General features: G+C 36.5%; 1 long non-coding RNA gene across 1 annotated transcript in view; it reads right to left on the bottom strand.

Moving 5' to 3' along the window:
• Positions 1-17,170, bottom strand: part of LOC143679362 (uncharacterized) — a 177,933-nt gene that overhangs the window by 150,544 nt on the left and 10,219 nt on the right. Inside the window, exon 2 of the long non-coding RNA XR_013173686.1 lies at positions 13,366-13,438. This is a non-coding gene — a long non-coding RNA (uncharacterized LOC143679362). The remainder of the gene's footprint in view (positions 1-13,365; positions 13,439-17,170) is intronic.

The following is a 17,170-nucleotide window of genomic DNA, read 5'->3' as shown; positions in this document are numbered from 1 at the left end:
TATATCATTTGCTTTGTGTATATTCATGATATCTTTTGCTGTATATTTTGTATGCCTGAAATATTTTTTGCGCAAGGACAATAATGAGAAACGTAAATTATACCGAGGATTATACAGGTGGGAATGGAAGTTTTTATATGAAACACCTCACAGCAAATAATTTCAAATCATCAGTAGAGATTATTTTCCAAAATCAGGGGTCACTTTTCTCTCTACCTATTCCTTTGTCGTTAGCCATTGTGATGGTTTAGAGCTATATTCCCCAGTAAAACATGTTCTTAAACTTAATCCATTCCTGTGGATGTGAACTGTTCTAAATAGGACCTTTCAGTGATTTTACTTCAGTTAAATGTGGCTCAGTTGAAGCATGATGGGTCTTAATCCTATTACTGAAGACCTTATATAGAGAGTGAAAATGAAAGAGAGCAGCCAGAAGCTGGAAGTCAATGGAATCCAGAAGAGAAATCCAGAAAGGAAAGGAGAAAGGAGAAGCCAGGAGAGGCTGCTATGTGTATTGACATGTGACAGAAAAGCCAAAAACCAAGCATCTACTGCAGCCAGTTCCAGAAAGCCACAGTCTTCTGAGAGAAAAACATCACCTTGATAGCACCTTGAGTTTTGGCTTCTCTTAGTCACAAAACTATAAGCCAATAAAGTCCCCTTGTTTAAGCCAATCCATTGCATGGTATTTATTTGATTGGCTGGGAAACTAAAACACCTACTTTCCCTGACCCCAGTCTCATCACGTTTTCCAAAATTTTCATTTCTTAATCATGCAGAGGTGTTTACCTCTTCACCCTACTTCAAAATATGTGTACTCAAATCTCTACTCCTTAGCAAAGAGATAATTCTCTAAATAGCTAAACACATACACAGTTACACACACAAATGCTTTAACAAAGCAGAAGACATATAATTCTTGCACATTGCTCAATACATGGCAAAACCTATTAAATAAAGACTTACTTGATGCAGCCAACATAGCCTAACCATCCAGTCACTTGACAGGTTTGCTGTCTGAAAGCCCTGTGACCCACTGCCATGTACATGAGTGCATTACTCGAGTCTTTTTTTCCAAATAGTATGAAGAAAAGAATGTAGGAGAAAAAACATTACAAATCATGTAAGCATATGAAAGAGGTAAAAAAGATGCACAAATAAAATTTCTCAGTCTCCACAGAAAGCAGTCCTCTAAATTTTGTTCAAAACAGCATTAAAACTATTTTCTGAAGTTTAAAAGAGAGTTATATACTATGTTAAAACAATGAGTAAAATAGAGATAAAGTTCATATATAAAGTAGGCTATTGTATTTATGTTCTCTCTTTAGAACTCTAGTTCCTACTGAGAAGTAATCCTATGAATGTCTGTGCAGTAGGCAGTTTCCCTGATTCTCAGAAACCCCACCCCATCTCTGACTGCCACATATCAAGAGAGAGTCACCAACTATTCTTGTTTTCTAGAAGTTTATAATTTTTTTGGCTCGCTTGGAAATTGTCTGTGGTGTTTATGTTTGTTTTGTTCATCTTTTTCCCTCAATCTCAACCCACAAAGATTGAGGGTTGGCATACAGCTAGGTAAACTGTCAATATTTAGACTGTGGTTGAATTGAGATTACCCTTTGTTGCCTTTCTTTACCCATAGGCTATCTACCCAGGAGCACTAGCTCTTAGAGGTAAAACACCTGCAAATTACATGTGTTGGTTAACTATCTGAGGCTGATCCAACTTTTTAAGCATGATAAAATGCTTAAACTCTTTAAATTTTCACTAGAAAGTTAGCTTTAATCTAATTCAAAGTTTGGATAATTTTATGGATCCCTTTCAACACATTCACACCATCCTCTATTATTTGGTCTTGTTTTCTATTTTAGTCATTTCCAAAGATTAATAATCAGATTTTATATACAGAACATAATTTTCCCAAGATATTTGTTACAAGCATGTAAAAGGAAGTATGAAATGCCAGCTGAATTTTAAGGTATGTAAAAGAAAGAAACAGTGAATATTCTAATACAATAGGAATGCATTGGTAATATATGAAGAAAAAAATGTTTGGCTATAGCATCTAGAAGATATTTTTCAATGATATGAGAACATTGTGGAAGAAGAATAGCAAATACACAAACTGACTTCTGATAATATGCTTATATTCTCTAAATATGATTGTTCCTGCTCTTTGGAAAACTACATTTTTATGAACTGAATTTGAACTCAGAAGGTTGCTCATTAAAGATTAGATCACTACCTAAGAGGGTTTAAGAAAATACAAAAACTCTGTATGGTATATATTATCATTCAGAAAAACAGTGCAGTTTAATGGACAGAATTTAATACACCATACCCTTTCCACCGACTGCTACCGCACTTGTAGCATTTTCAGAATTAGATTTAAATTACCTCAAGTATGTTTTTTAATTGCAACAATTACATGTTCCACAGTGATATGACCAAATAATACATAGCTAATCTCTTTACCTCACCCTTCATCACCATGTTGGGAAACAATATAGCATGTACAGAACTTGTATATCATCAGAAAAAAGGACAAGTTAAACCACTAGGAACTCAGGAGACATGTTTTGTCTCAAAAAACAGACAAACAAAACATCTTTACTGAGTAAGGAGAGGAATGCCTGTATTTCAGTGCTGTTCTAAGAATTAAATAACTTAGTTTATGTCAAGCAATTAACACATAAATGTCACCCTGTAAATGGCAATTATCTTTAACAGGCAATATAGCCACAGGGAAAAATAGTCTTTATACAGAAGTGGATTTTTAATTCTGGATCTTCCCTTTACTAGTTGTTTGGCCATGAGTAAATTAGTGAATTATTTTTTTTTCCTCTTTTATAAAAATGGGGACTAAATAAACTGCAGAACAGCTGTGAAGATTAAGAAGAAGGAGAAAGAGAAGGAGGAGGAAGACAACATATAAATCACTGGACTTGGTATCTGGTATACACTCATTAAATTATATCAATAATTTTAATGGATAAGTGCTCAGATATTGGAAGCCCATAGAATCAGATGTCATTTGTTAACCATTAAGCACAGATTCTTATATATTCTTAGATCAACTACTATGCAACAGGCCCTACTCTAAGCACATTACATACATCAGGGAAACAAGTAGAAAAGATCAAGATTGCTGCCCTGAAGGAACTCAAATGCAAGGAAGACAGATTTCATTGCTTAGGAGTTAAACACATAAAAGGAATACATCGTAAAAGACTTATTACATTCCTTACATAAATAAAAATCAATAGTCTCTGGCAACCATACTTGGATGTTGACATATTTCTTCAAATAACTCCTGGGGATACAACACACACACAAATATAATATTTGATGAGTAAGAAGAGAAGAATCATGAAACTAAGACCATTGTTAAATACTCTTGGTAAAGGTTGGGTAGTTTTTGTAAATATTGAGAAATTATGGACCTTGCTAAGACCCAGGCTAAGAAATATATGCTCTAACCTGACCGCATGCAAGTAGTAGCAGAGGAAATGATTCACCTGATAAATGAAATTCACAGAGGTGAAATAAGAAGGAAACTGACTGACCAGCAAAGGCATTCATGCTCAGTGGAAATTTTCAGCAGAGTAGATCCCAAAAGAAATTTCAGGAAAAAAAGAGAGAACACTGGGATGAATGTCAAATATGTAAAGATCCCAAAACAGGAGACTACAATATACACTGCTTATCTCCATGGAAGACTCAACAGGAAGCCCAGAGAATTTAATTACTGTCAGATGTATAAGTATTCCTGGCACCAGGCAGAAAAAGCCAAAATGGTAGCAAAAAAAAGGCATAAAGCTACAGACAACAGGAGATTTTAATATAGCAACAATATATTCTCAATCCTGACTTGTTTGGCTCAATTCACATATGTTTATGTTCCATAGCTTCTTTTTGCCAGCTATATCAAGTTTATAATAGTAAGGCAGTAGCTTCTAGATAGTTGTGTCTCTGGATTGTGAGATACTGCCTTTAGGAAAAAAAATGAACTAAAAATGCATACCTCTATTTATATAGCTTCTTCACCTTTCTTCCTAATTGTATTCTTGAGGTCTATATAGATTTTATCAATCAAATGTTTTCTTCATTGGTTGTTGCTAGTGTAGCTGGATAGAAATATTCAGTTTTATGTAAAAATTCAACTTAGTATTTTTCTTCCCATTTATTGTTGTACTAAAATCATGATATTTTCTTTTCACCTTTTAGTACAATGTAAACAGCCTTTCTTTCTGTTTTCAGGAAAGGGTAACTAAATATTTTACCTGTTAATTATTTAAGACCATAATTTTAATGAGCCATCAAGGTCTATGGACATCAAAACAAAGCAAAATGAAAATATCTTCTAACAGAAAGAAAAGGATTTTACAGTGTGGCACTGAAATAAATATGCCAGTGGAAAGCTCAGAGTAGTTGGGAGAAGAAGAGAAAATGAACTACATTACCAGTGGGAGCTCCCAAATAGAAGGCTTATATTGATCTAGAAATTTCCCAAGAAGAGCAAGGAGCAGTTGCCAGGCAATTAAATTCAGTGAAGGACTACTGCTGGAAAAATGAATTGAGTTGTCATTCACTAATGCACCTGTCTGCACTTGACTGGGAAATTTCCACTTCTTGTGCCCATACCCTATGCCAAGTGACCCCTGTCAATGTCCAGAGAGGACTCCTGCTTACCTTCATCCAATAAGTTACTTATACCTGTCCATCAGAAATGAAGCCCTGATGACTAAGCCATAGTTAGGTTCTTCTCTGTTCCCTCTTTATGATCCAACGTGAATTCTAGCCTCCTAATGTTCAGAGCAAGAGAAGCGCTTCAAGAGGAGGCGGGCACCTGCAAACCTACGTAATGTTGTTGTGGAATAACTAAAACCTGTCTTTTAGATTTAATTTGGATAGCCCCAAAATATTAGCAGTGAAAACCAAACAAACAGCTGTAGAACAACCAGCCATCTTACCAATCAATTGTTAGTTATAAACATTATCTAGTTGAGTTTACTGTTTTTTTAAAGTCTTGCTGTAAATTCAGATTCCACAGAATAGAAATGGACACACCAGCTCCAATACTACATCCTCATAGTTTTGAAGTCAATAAAACCTTATTGACTTGCTTTGCATAAAGTGATGATCACTAGCCAATCACTGTGGACAAGATTAGGTCCAGTTTACATGTTCCATGTTTACATCCTAGGATGAAGTCCATTTTATCAGAACCACACACATGGAGAATGGAGGAAGGTATAAATTATCTTAATGAACTATTTTCATTGAAATTATTAAAAAAAAACAGTTCTGAACAAATGATAGACATTTCTCCAGGAAGTGAAGACTTAATATTATTCACATGCTAAATGAAAATATAAATTTAATAAATTTAAAAATATATTAATTAGAATTTCATTTTGATGAACCTCGATTAAATGTATGCAAATGTCATGTGGAGAATAAATGTAGAGAAGAAAGTCTTGAAAAAGTAGAAAAGTGAAGGAGGATATGCCATTCTAGATGTTAAAGGTCATTACATGTCTCCTTTATATTAAAAATCAGTATATTTTTGGTGGAGAGATAGGAAAATAGATCTGTGGAACAGAACAAAGTGTCAAAAAAAGTCCAATTACGATATAAATAAGAGGTAATATTTCAATTGAAAGAAGGACTTGATTATTCAACTAAATTAACTGGGCCAACTGGCTAGTCATCTGGAAGAATAAAACTATCTCTAAAGAGTACTCCAAAACAAATTCAATGTAGACTAAACAACTTATGAAAATAATAGTACTTTATATTACTACCTACCTAATAATTATTGAGTGTTTACATTGCTCCAGGCACCTGTTGTAAGCATTGTTACAAATGAAAAAATTAATCTTCCTACCATTAGGTAGGTACCGTTACTTTCTCTATTTACAGATAATGGAACTGTCAGAAAAGTTAAATAAATCACTGATAAATGTAGCCAGAAATTTGAACAAAAGCAGCTATCTTGTATTTAATTATTTTATTACAAATCTATAAAAATAACAAAGAAAAATATGAAAGATTATTTAATATCCTTAGTATAATGGAAATAAGCAAAATTCTGAATATTATTAGGGTTTAAGAACTACTGACTTTACTTATTTCTAGAAATCAAATTTAATCTGCTTGACAATGTTACTCAGAGTAGTGAGAAATTCAATGTGCGTGATTGGAGGAATGGGACTTCTCTTATCCTAGGGTCTTAAAAGTGAAAAATTCAATATTAGTTTTCCATTGCTGTGTAGGAAATTACCAAAAACTTAATGGCTTAAAACACCAAAACAGCATCTCACAGTTTCTGAGAGGCAGAAGTCCAACTGGGTCCCCTGTTCAGGATCTCACAGGCTGAAATCAAGGTGCAGCCAGGCTGACTTCCCATCGAGTACTTGGGGCAGAATCTTGATCCTTGCAGCCGCAGAACTGATATCCCACTATCTTGCTGGCTGTTTGTTAGCTGTTCATGTCACATCAAGCTGAAGAAGCCCCTCACAGCATTACCAACTACTTCTTCAATGTCATCAAAAGAATCTCTCAATTTAATGTGATGGTATCTCACATAATATAATCACATAGCATTTGAGGTAAATATTTATCTGGGTGCTAGGCAATTTCAGCTGTTGGTACTATAACTCAAAACTTATTTATAACATATGAAGCAAGAAATGTAAAGTTTTAGCTACCATTTTGAGATAGCAAAGAGATAATACCTCTTAATTTCTTATTTTTGACAGAAATATTAACATTTCATAAACGAATAGCCACTAGATAACATTCCAGGTAAGTAGGACACAAACCAAAAAACTGCAAGGGAAGAGTCTCAAAAAACTGACCAAATTAAAAGGAAAGTTTCCTTTCCTTATCCGTACAAAAATGAAAATTCTGTATCCTTGTAAAAGATGTTAAAAAATATATAAAAATACACTGATATCCCAATGGAAGAAAACACTGGTGTATATTACAGAAAAACACAAAGAGCAATTTTACATTAATAAAAACAGCTCCTATAAATTAATAGGTAAAAGAACTCAACTGAAAAATGTAAAGGAACAAATAATTCACAGAATAGAATATGGAAATGGACAAAAACATACTGTAAGATGTTTAGCATTATTAGAAGTCAGGAAGCTGAAAATTAAATCAGCAATGAAATATCATTTGTCTTTGTCCCACTGAAAAGTATGGAGGAACAGATACCTTATAAGCTGCTGTAAATGAATGTAAATTATAACATTTTAGAAAGTAATATGGCAATTTTATTAAAATTTAAAATACATGTACTTTTGGAAGCAGCATTTTTCTTCTGTGATTTTTTTCTAATATATCAAAAGCATCAATAATTGAAAGATATGTGCATGCGCTACATTCACAGGAAAAAATTTAGTGACACTTAAGTAGGGTTAGATTTAGGGTGATAGCTGGCTGATCATAGGGCAAATTTCCAGAAGTGGTCAGGCCTCAAGGAGAAAGATATCTCGGAGAGGAACAGCAAGAAACAGCACATGGGGGCCAAATGACCCCCACCTGAGAGAGTCATCTATGGAAAAGGGTGGGGCCAACTGACCCATCCAAACACACCGTCTATCATCAGGCACCACCCTGGAGAAAAGGAAGAGTAAGAGCAAGAGCCCCAAAAAAGGGAAAGTGGCAGAAAGTAAGTAAAATTAATCTATAAAGCAGGTTGGTCCACATTGCTGGGGCCTCTAACCTCTCACCTCTCTTCTTGAGAGAGTGCCTGCATGCACTTTTTCTACATGTGTACTCAATAAATTTTCTATTAACTTACTCTTTGGGCTATGCCCTTGAATTCTTTCTTGCAGCATGCCCAAGAACCTAAGAAGCCAAATTTGGCAACATGTTTTGGCATGCCAGGCAGGAGGCACTTCTCTCTAACCATCTGAATTGGTAAATCAGGGCTATTGAACAAGAGCCTTGGCCACATGCTTTCACTTTTTCTTCTCACTTGGCTCTTTGTTATTCTCTCTTGTGTCCTCATGCAACTCTGTGTCTCTAGGAATCTAGAGGCTCTGATCTTAGATGGCTTCCCAAGGACATAAACTCAGTCTACTCTGGTCTCTGGCTTCCTTCTCAGAAGTGAGAGGAGGTTGTCCCCATGCCATGCAGATTCAAGGAGACTCAGAGCAGCAAGTGATACCACCCGTGAAACCTGATTGGGGGCTTCTCCCCATGTCTAGCAGGAGTTCAATGGAAGCCAAATAAAGTTTTTTTTTCTCTCTCTCTCTCCTTCTGCCTCTCCTCTTCCCCTCCCCCTCCCCACTTCCCACTCTTTCTCATCTTAATTGTCAGAGACTTCCCCACACTCTCTCCTTTCCTCTCCTCTGAGGATCTCCTCTTGATCTTCACATGCCTAAGGAGATTCTTTTGCCCTCAGACCCTTCGTCCTGTTGGATCTGTCCTCTTTTCATCTCTTTGACTGGTCCTCTCCCCTGCCTCCATGAGAGTCTCCTTTCAATGCCTTTTGAGACAGTCCATCTTTTGTAACCCAGGGTTCTGGGCTAAGGATTCTTGTACCAAACAAGGTGTTGTCTTTGACATTCTAGGGAGTCATCTCTGATTTAGACCTATGGGAACTGGGTACTTTCCAACGTTAGTGTCTCTCCTTCAGGCCTTGATCATCTAGTCACTATTGAAACCTACTGTGACTGAATATAAAGCTTCCCTTCTATATTATGCTCCCTTTTTTAACCCTCAGAAAACTAGAGTACAAAGCATTGCTCCTGGGAGCATTGTATTAAATTTCTCTCAGGAGAGGCTAACTCCCTTACCTTGGGAGCATAGGTCTGGACATCTCCTGGGGAGGAACATCCCAGGAACACTTAGCAAAATGTCCTGGGGACAACTGGCAACTTCACTCCCCAAGTTCCCAAGAGATTGGGCCAGCAGAGAGGAAGGACTCCTCCAGAGCACTGTCCTAGAATTCTTCCAGGAAAACCTGGGACAATTCCAGAAGGATAGGTCCAGACATATCTCAGGAAAGGTGTCCTGGGATTACCTGTGACTGTACCCCCCATGATTCTAAGAGATTGGGCTGGTAGGGAACAAAATACTCAGGTCTGATGTGCATTGGGACACCTCATAGTCACACTGGTGCTAGTGAGACTCATCTATTTCCCTTTCCAGAGAAAATGGGAAATGCCAACAGTCAAGATAAGCTAAAAGATGGGGAAAAAAATAGCCCTTCAAAGGGACTCTCAATTACAATACCATTCTCCAGTCTGTAAAAGGCAAGGAAAATAGTGAGAAGTTCCCTATGCCTGGATATTTAAAGCTCTGTATCAAAATAAGAACCTGAAGACTTTTCACTTGTGTTATGCCCATGTCTCAATTTCCATTAAAAAATAAATATTCTTGTTGATCCCCTTTTAGATCTTGTTTGCTAAAAGGCATGAAAAAATGTATTATCAAGCCAGTTAATTGTAATAAGCTAAAGGAGATCACTTCAGAGAAAGAGGAAAGCTTGTCCCTGTTCCAAGGGAAGTTTGTGGGACTCCTGAAGTGTACTAATGTAAATCTGGACTCAGGAAAGTCAGATTTTGCTTGGCACCCATTTCTCCAGCCAGTCTACATGACATTCAGAGAAAGCACAAAATCACTACATGAGGCCTGCAAATAAGAAACTGTCGTATCTATCTTTAATAATTGGGACAAGGCCAAAGAAGAGAAGGTAAAGAGAGGTAAGCAAAAAACCATAGATCAGGCTCAACTTATTGCAGTCACTGTTAAAAGTGCCCTGTCCTCTCAAGGTCATCTGAATTATGGCTCCAAGCCTCAAGGCTTGCTTCAACTGTGGGTCAGAAGACCACTGGCAGAGAAAAGACCAGAAACTTTGAGACAATCCTTTACCTTGATACTCACAAGACCTTGCCCCAGGTGCCACCAACATAAGCATTGACCCAGGGACTGCACTATCTTCTTAAGAGGGGGTGGGATGGCACCCAGAGCCCTAATCATGGCAAGTGAAGATTGAGGGTGCCCAAGATTGCTTATGGCTCTGGTGATTTCAAATCTGACCATCAACCGAGAGGAACCTTGGGTGACACGGAATGTAGCAGGCAAGATTATCAATTTCTTAAATAATAGAGCCATATACTCTGTTTTGAACTGCTTTCTTTGCCTACCTCCACTCAGACTTGCCTAGTTATGGGAGTTGATGTAAAGCCAAAACTAGAACCTTAACTATCCCTCTCCCTTGTAAGCTTGGAGACATTCTGGTGTCCCATCAAGTTCTCATGCTTCCTTGAATGTCTCACTTCCTTCTTCTAGTGAGGGATCTTCTTCATTCCCCAAAGACCACCTTATGACTAGTAAACCCAGCTAGTGTTAATTCCCTTGTTTGCCCTGAGGTCCCTACTATTATCAAGGGCTCTCTTTATCCCAAAGGAGAACCTTAAGCAAACTGACCTATTTGTATGGAATGAAGGCAATGTGGGGTGAGCCCACTGAATAGCCCCAGTCTGCATTCAGGTTCTCAGTCCTAGATCTTAAAAAGATGCTTTAAAAAAATCCCTCTTCACCCTGGATCTCAATAACTATTGCCTTTGAATGGCAAGAACTTAAGAAAAATACTCCTTCCCTGCTCACCTAGATGCTTAGAACCAAGGGTTTCAAAATAATTCACATATTTTTAGGAATGCTTTAGCAGCAGATCTTACTTACTCCCAGCTTCCTCTGAGCAGTCTTGCAATATATTAATTTTGTGAACTAAATATTCCTAGTATGAAAGTGAAGCTTGTTTGTGGTTATTGCTGACTACAAGCCCTAGATGGATATACAAAGTTGTGGAAGATTTCAGAAAGTGAGTTTTGTTAAAAGAACATAGATTGTTGGTATGCTCTTAATGAAGGGTTATAAAAATATTCTTCTTAACCATCTAAGCACTCTGTCCAGAGAATACAGATTGTATATCATATCAGAATAATAACCTTGTTAATGTTTATGTTGACTTTATCATTCTTATTTCAGAAGACAAATGTTCTAGTTTGCTAGCTGCCAGAATGCAATACACCAGAAACAGATTGGCTCTAAAAGGGGAATTTAATAAATTGTAAGGTTTATAGTTCTAAGGCCAAGAAAATGTCCCAATTAAAGTAAAGTCTATAAAATGTCCAATCTAAGGCATTCAGGTAAAGATACCTTAATTCAAGAAGGCCGATGAAGTTCAGAGTTTCTCAAGTAGAAAGGCACATGGCAAACATAGTCAGGGTTTCTCTCTCATCTGTAAAGGCACATGGCAAACACAGTGCATCTGCTAACTTTCTCTCCTGGCTTCCTGTTTCGTGAAGCTCCCCAGAAGGTATTTTCTTTTTTCACCTCCAAAAGTTGCTGGCTGGTGGACTCTGCTTCTCATAGCTATGTCATTCTGCTCAGCTCTCTCTGAATCTCCTGCTTTCTCCAAAATGTTTCCTCTTTTATAGGGTTCCAGTAAACTAATCAAGACCCACCTATAATGGGTGGAGACATGTCTCCACCTAATCCAGTTTAACCAGTCTTGATTGAGTCACATCTCCAGGGAGATAATCTAATTAAAGTTTCCAACATTCAGTACTGAATAGGGACTAGAAGAAATGACTGTCTTTACAAAATGGGATTAGGATTAAAACATGGCTTTTCTAGGGTACATACATCCTTTCAAACTGGAACAACAAGTCTTCTTACTCATAAAGAAAAACTGTTGACTCACTTGTAGAAGTGAGTTAAAATAGTTTGACATACTACATAAAAAACATGTAAGTATTACAATAACTAAAAGAGATTTTCTAACCTATTAAATTTGCATGAGTGAAATATTACTCATATAGTTATAAATTATATAAAATTCCTAAAAACTTAACAATGTTCTCATTGTTCATGTTATAGCCTAATACTTATCTGTTACAATGTTAGATGTTGTTAGTCATGGTTTTAGTTTTCTTTAAAAATTTTACAGATCGCAAAAACAACCAAATTTACTTGTCAGTTATAACACTTTGCTCTAAAGCTTCCAAAATTTAAATTTTACCTAATTTAACCAGTCTAGTCAGTTTATTTAAGCAACCTAATTCAGTTTTATTCAAAATAGAATTTAAAAAAATAAATTAAATGAAGAATAAAATCTTAATAAAAAAATGAAAATATTTTCAAAGTCACTTAAAAGAGAAGATAAAAACATAAAACTATTAAACTTTCCCACCTGGGGAATTCTTGCTATTTTCTTAAACAATAGGGGTTCTGGTCTGAATAAGGCAAACACTTGATCTTGAGGCTTGCCTTTAAAAAACAATTCAGTAATGGCAAAGCTAAGCTTACTTGTAACTAATGTCTACGAGTCAGTTCCCCCAAGAAAGCATTTGTTGCCAAACACTGCAAATAAACTCACTATCTTCCCCCATGTGTGGGACATGACTTTCAGGGGTGTAAGTCTCTCTAGCAACATGAAACATGACTTCCAAAGATAAGACAGGCCCTTACAGCATAAAATTAATTAACCAAAAAAGGAAATAAAATTCCAGAGACTAAGAAATTTCAAAGAGTCAAAAAGTCAGTCTAAAAGTTGTTCTTCTGAAAATTTCAATCAAATATTGCAAACTTCCACAGTATGACAAGCCCCAACCAATAGCGTTAGTAAACACACATACACATGCACACAAATGCCTTGTGCTCCATCTTGCTCCTTCTTCTGTTCAAACCATGTATACAATTTCTCATCCAGTTTCTTTCTTCATAATTAAAAGCCTTTCACAATAGACTTCTCCTCACCAGAGGTTACTGTCCTGTTTCCCAACCTCAACCAGCCACCCTAAGTAGCATAGCCAGAGACTTCTATGCTTCCATAAGTCGGACCTGCAACTCCACTGACAGCTTGAATCAGTTAAAGAAGATGGACCATTGGTCCAAACTCTCTTAAGATTAAGGGAAATAGAAATCTCTGAGGGGAAAATAAAGTAGGGTTAGAATTACGGTGGGTGCTGGTTGACCACAGGGCAAATTCTTAGAAATGGTCAGCCCCCAAGGAGAAAGATAATTCTAAGAAGAAAAGCAATAAACAGTCCCTGGGGGCCCAATGACCCATACTTGAGTAAGTCATCTAAGGACATGGGTGAAGCCAAGTGACCCATCCAAATACACTACTACCACCAGGTACCACCCTGGAGAGAAGGGAAGGTAGGAGAAAAAAACCTGAAAAAGGAAGGGCAAGAGGAAGTAAGTAAAGCTAATCTATAAAAGCAGATTGGCCCACATTGTCAGGGACTTTCCCCTCTCATCTCTCTTCTCTTGCGAGAGTGCCTGCATGCTCCTTCTTTGCATATATATTCAATAAATCTTTTGCCTTCTTACCCTTTGATCTGTGTCCTTGAATTCTTTCTTGCAGCATGGCCAAGAGCCTAGGAAGCTGAATCCAGCAACAACACTATTGATAGAAAAAGTACAGAAAAAAATAGTTGAATAAATTATAATGCATATATTTTATAGAAAATCATGAACTATGAAATGATGAATTAAATTTATATCTAATATATATTGACTTGAAACCATGTTTGTGACATATGGAAATGGAAAATATGTTAAAATTTTCATTTCTAAAAATGAAATTAAAACAAGAAAAATTTTAATATGTATGAATGTATATATCTGAACAAAGGCACTATTTTAGAAATATATACTATGTATCAAAAATGATTTTTACTTTTATTTCTCCACATTTAATCAATATAACTGTTTCTAACGTTTCAGGAAACACATTACTAATATCCAAATGTCATGTATCAGCAAGCTGATATGGCCCTTAACATAGGAAAATGTTTTTGCATTATTTCTCTACTAGCCACTCTTGGGATGCTTAACTCCCATATTATTTCCCTTTGCTTTCCCGTTCCCAAAACAGCTGTCTGACCACAATGCTGTTGACCCCAAGTAAATATTCTATGCGGCCTCTTTCTTTCCAACTCCATATACTTTGGTTTGTTCATTATTTTATAAAAATTATATATTGACTATTTCATAAAATACAAGTTTTTTTAAAGATATAAGCCACATATATTTGAGAGGAGAGATGATACTACCATGTTTGAAAAATTCGTTTGTGCCACACAACTCACTAGCTGATTTCAATATCCATAAACTTAAAATAATTTTTATTTGTAGAGCAATAAGCAGGATCCTGAATAGTAGCACACACACAAAAAATAGACTAACAGAAATAGTGACGAAAAAGAACAAAGAGAACAAATTTTAATCAGTTAAGGAAGAGATCTAGGAACAACATTAAGAAGCCAGTATGTTTATTCTTCCTTATTTTAATCTGTTCATTTTCTGTCTAGCAAAATGTGTCTATTCTGATTTCTGAAGTAGGACTGAAATAAGTATAACCCTGATGCCATTATAATTCTACAGGCAGTGGACAGGGTGACTAATTAAAGAAACAAACAAGTAAAAGTCTACATTTTCAGTCTTTTATTTTTTTTCACAATCGGTTAAAAAAAAAAACTAAAATACTTGATCTCTTTCCCTGGAAGTAATTTACTCCCATTCACATTCAGCTTTCACTAGCATGTTATCATCACCATAAAGTTAAGAGATTCAGATTTTTTTTTCTCATGTTCTTTTCATACTGATATTTATTGTTTCAGTTATATATTCAAAAGCCATTTCTGAATGTCAATTACAGAAAGGGAAAGTGGAGGAGAGAGTGATGTATGCAATTAACTACACTAGAGACACTATAGGTAAATGCCTACATTCATTTATTCATTCATTTTAGGCACTGTGAACCATGAAAGCCCAAGACATCAAGCAAATAATTTTAATCCTGGAAATTGGGGGGAAAAACTTAGAATTTCTGTCATCATATCAAATAATCAATCACTAATACTTTTTGATCATCTGCTCTTTACTTAACATTCAAAGATATGTTTGGGGGAATAAAAATTGCAACATATAATATAGCTATTAAAGATATGCTATGCAACAAATCTCATAATTTTGTTTGAAAATCATTATTAACTATCTCAACTATCCATAGCCACCATAATTTTGTATAATAAACCACCATAAAATCTCCATGGTATACGACAATTATTTTACTCATGAATCTGTATGTCTGCTGACCAGTTCTGATGACTCTCTGGTAACATATACCATACTGTTAGCTTCCTTAAAGTACAAGAAATTTCTGTTTTGCTCAGCATTTTAATGTGCCTAGCCAGTGTTTAACACAGTAAATACTTAATAATACTGAGTAACTATATGTAAATCTATACAGGTGGACTTGAACTTCCAGGATTAGCAATAAAAATTTCCCACCTTAAACCATGTGCTTTCATAACCTAATCATTCACCAAAAAAACCCCAAATATTCCATATACTTCTAAACCCAGTCCATTGAGTCACTTAATGAAAGAGAGCTGTTCTGGACCATCACATTGGACTTCTCATAAAGTATATAAAAATGTTTGTTCTCTACAGAGAACAAACAGCCACTGATAGTTCAAGGTTTATTTGTTACTAAATCAAAGTCCATCCTACCTTGACAAATAAAGGTGTTAAAATGTGTGAAGTTACCAGCAAGCTTATTTATAGAGAGGTATGCAAAAAATTATCCTTGGACTTTCTTTTTAAAAGAAATGTGATAGCTAGGGTTATTTTAGATTTTTTAAGACTGTATTTTGTAATAACCTACACATACGAAAATCTTTAAAGAACTACCAAAGTCTGCAAGCACTTTAAACACATTTTCTACATTTGTTCCGTGCACAGCCATAAACTCACTTAAAATCTACATTAGCATCTTCTTCTAAACCCAGTCCATTGGGTTTAGAAATCTACAACATTTCTTCCCAAATGCTTGCTATTGATTTAACAACTGTGGTTTGATTCTTTAAAGAACAATTGATAAAAGTCAATGAAATATCTAGATTTAATCTTGGGCTCATGAACAAAGTGGTCACAGTGGAAGGGATGGAGGTTATGCACGGACTCAGCAACATGGACTTCCACTCACCAAGGCTGACTTGGTTACAACCACTGCTGAGTGCCCAATCTGCCATCAGCAGAGACCCACACTCAACCCTGATATGGCACCATTCCCCAAGGTTGGTTACATAGTGGCAGGTTGATTACACTGGACCAATCCCTTCATGGAAGGGGCAGCGATTCGTTCTAACTGGAATAGACACATACTCTGGATATAGGTTTCCCTTCCCTGCACGCAAGGCTTCTGCCAAAACTACCATCTATGGACTTAAAGAATGCCTCATCCATAGTCATGGTATTCCACACAGCATTGTTTCTGATCAAGAAAAACACTTCACAGCAAATGAAGTGTGGGAATGGGCATGTGCTCATGGAATTCTCTGGTCTTACCATGTTCCCATCACCCAGAAGCAGCTGCATTGATAGAACGGTGGAATGGCCTTTTGAAAACTCAACTATGTTGCCAACTAGGTGGCAATACCTTGAAGGGCTGGGGTAATGTTCTCCAGGAAGCTGTGTAGGCTCTGAATCAGCATCTACTGCATGGTGCTGTTTCTCTCATAGACAGGATCAATGGGTCCAGGAGCCAAGGGTGGAAATGGAAGTGGCACAGCTCACTATTACCCCAAGTGATTCATTAGGAAATCATTGCTTCCTGTCCCAGTGACCTTAAGCTCCACTGGTCTACAAGTTTTAGTTATAAAATTGGGAGTGCTTCCACCAGGAAAAACAACAATGATTCCATTGAATAGGAATCTAAGACTGCCACCTTATCAGTTTGGGCTACTCATGCCCCTGGATCAACAAGTCAAGAAGGGGATTACATTATTGGCTGGGGTGATCGACTGACTATCAGGGGAAAATAGGACTGCAACTACACAATGGAAGTAAAGAAGAGTTTTCTTGGAATATAGGAGATTCCCTAGGGCGTCTTTTAGTATTACCATGCCCTGTGATTAAAATCAATGGAAAAATGCAACAACTCATCCAGGCAGGACTACCAATGGCTCTAAAACTTCAGGAATGAAGGTTTGGGTCACCCCACCAGGCAAAGAACCATGGCCAGCTGAAGTGCTTGCTGAGGGAAAAAGGAACATGGAATGGGTACTGGAAGAAGGTAGTGATAAATATGAACTAAGACCACATGACCAGATATAGAAATGAGGACTGT

Source organism: Tamandua tetradactyla, chromosome 4 (genome assembly GCF_023851605.1).
Source record: "Tamandua tetradactyla isolate mTamTet1 chromosome 4, mTamTet1.pri, whole genome shotgun sequence".
Taxonomy (NCBI): Eukaryota; Metazoa; Chordata; class Mammalia; order Pilosa; family Myrmecophagidae; genus Tamandua; species Tamandua tetradactyla.
Note: the sequence above shows the minus strand (reverse complement) of the source record. Positions and strands in the feature narration are given on the sequence as shown.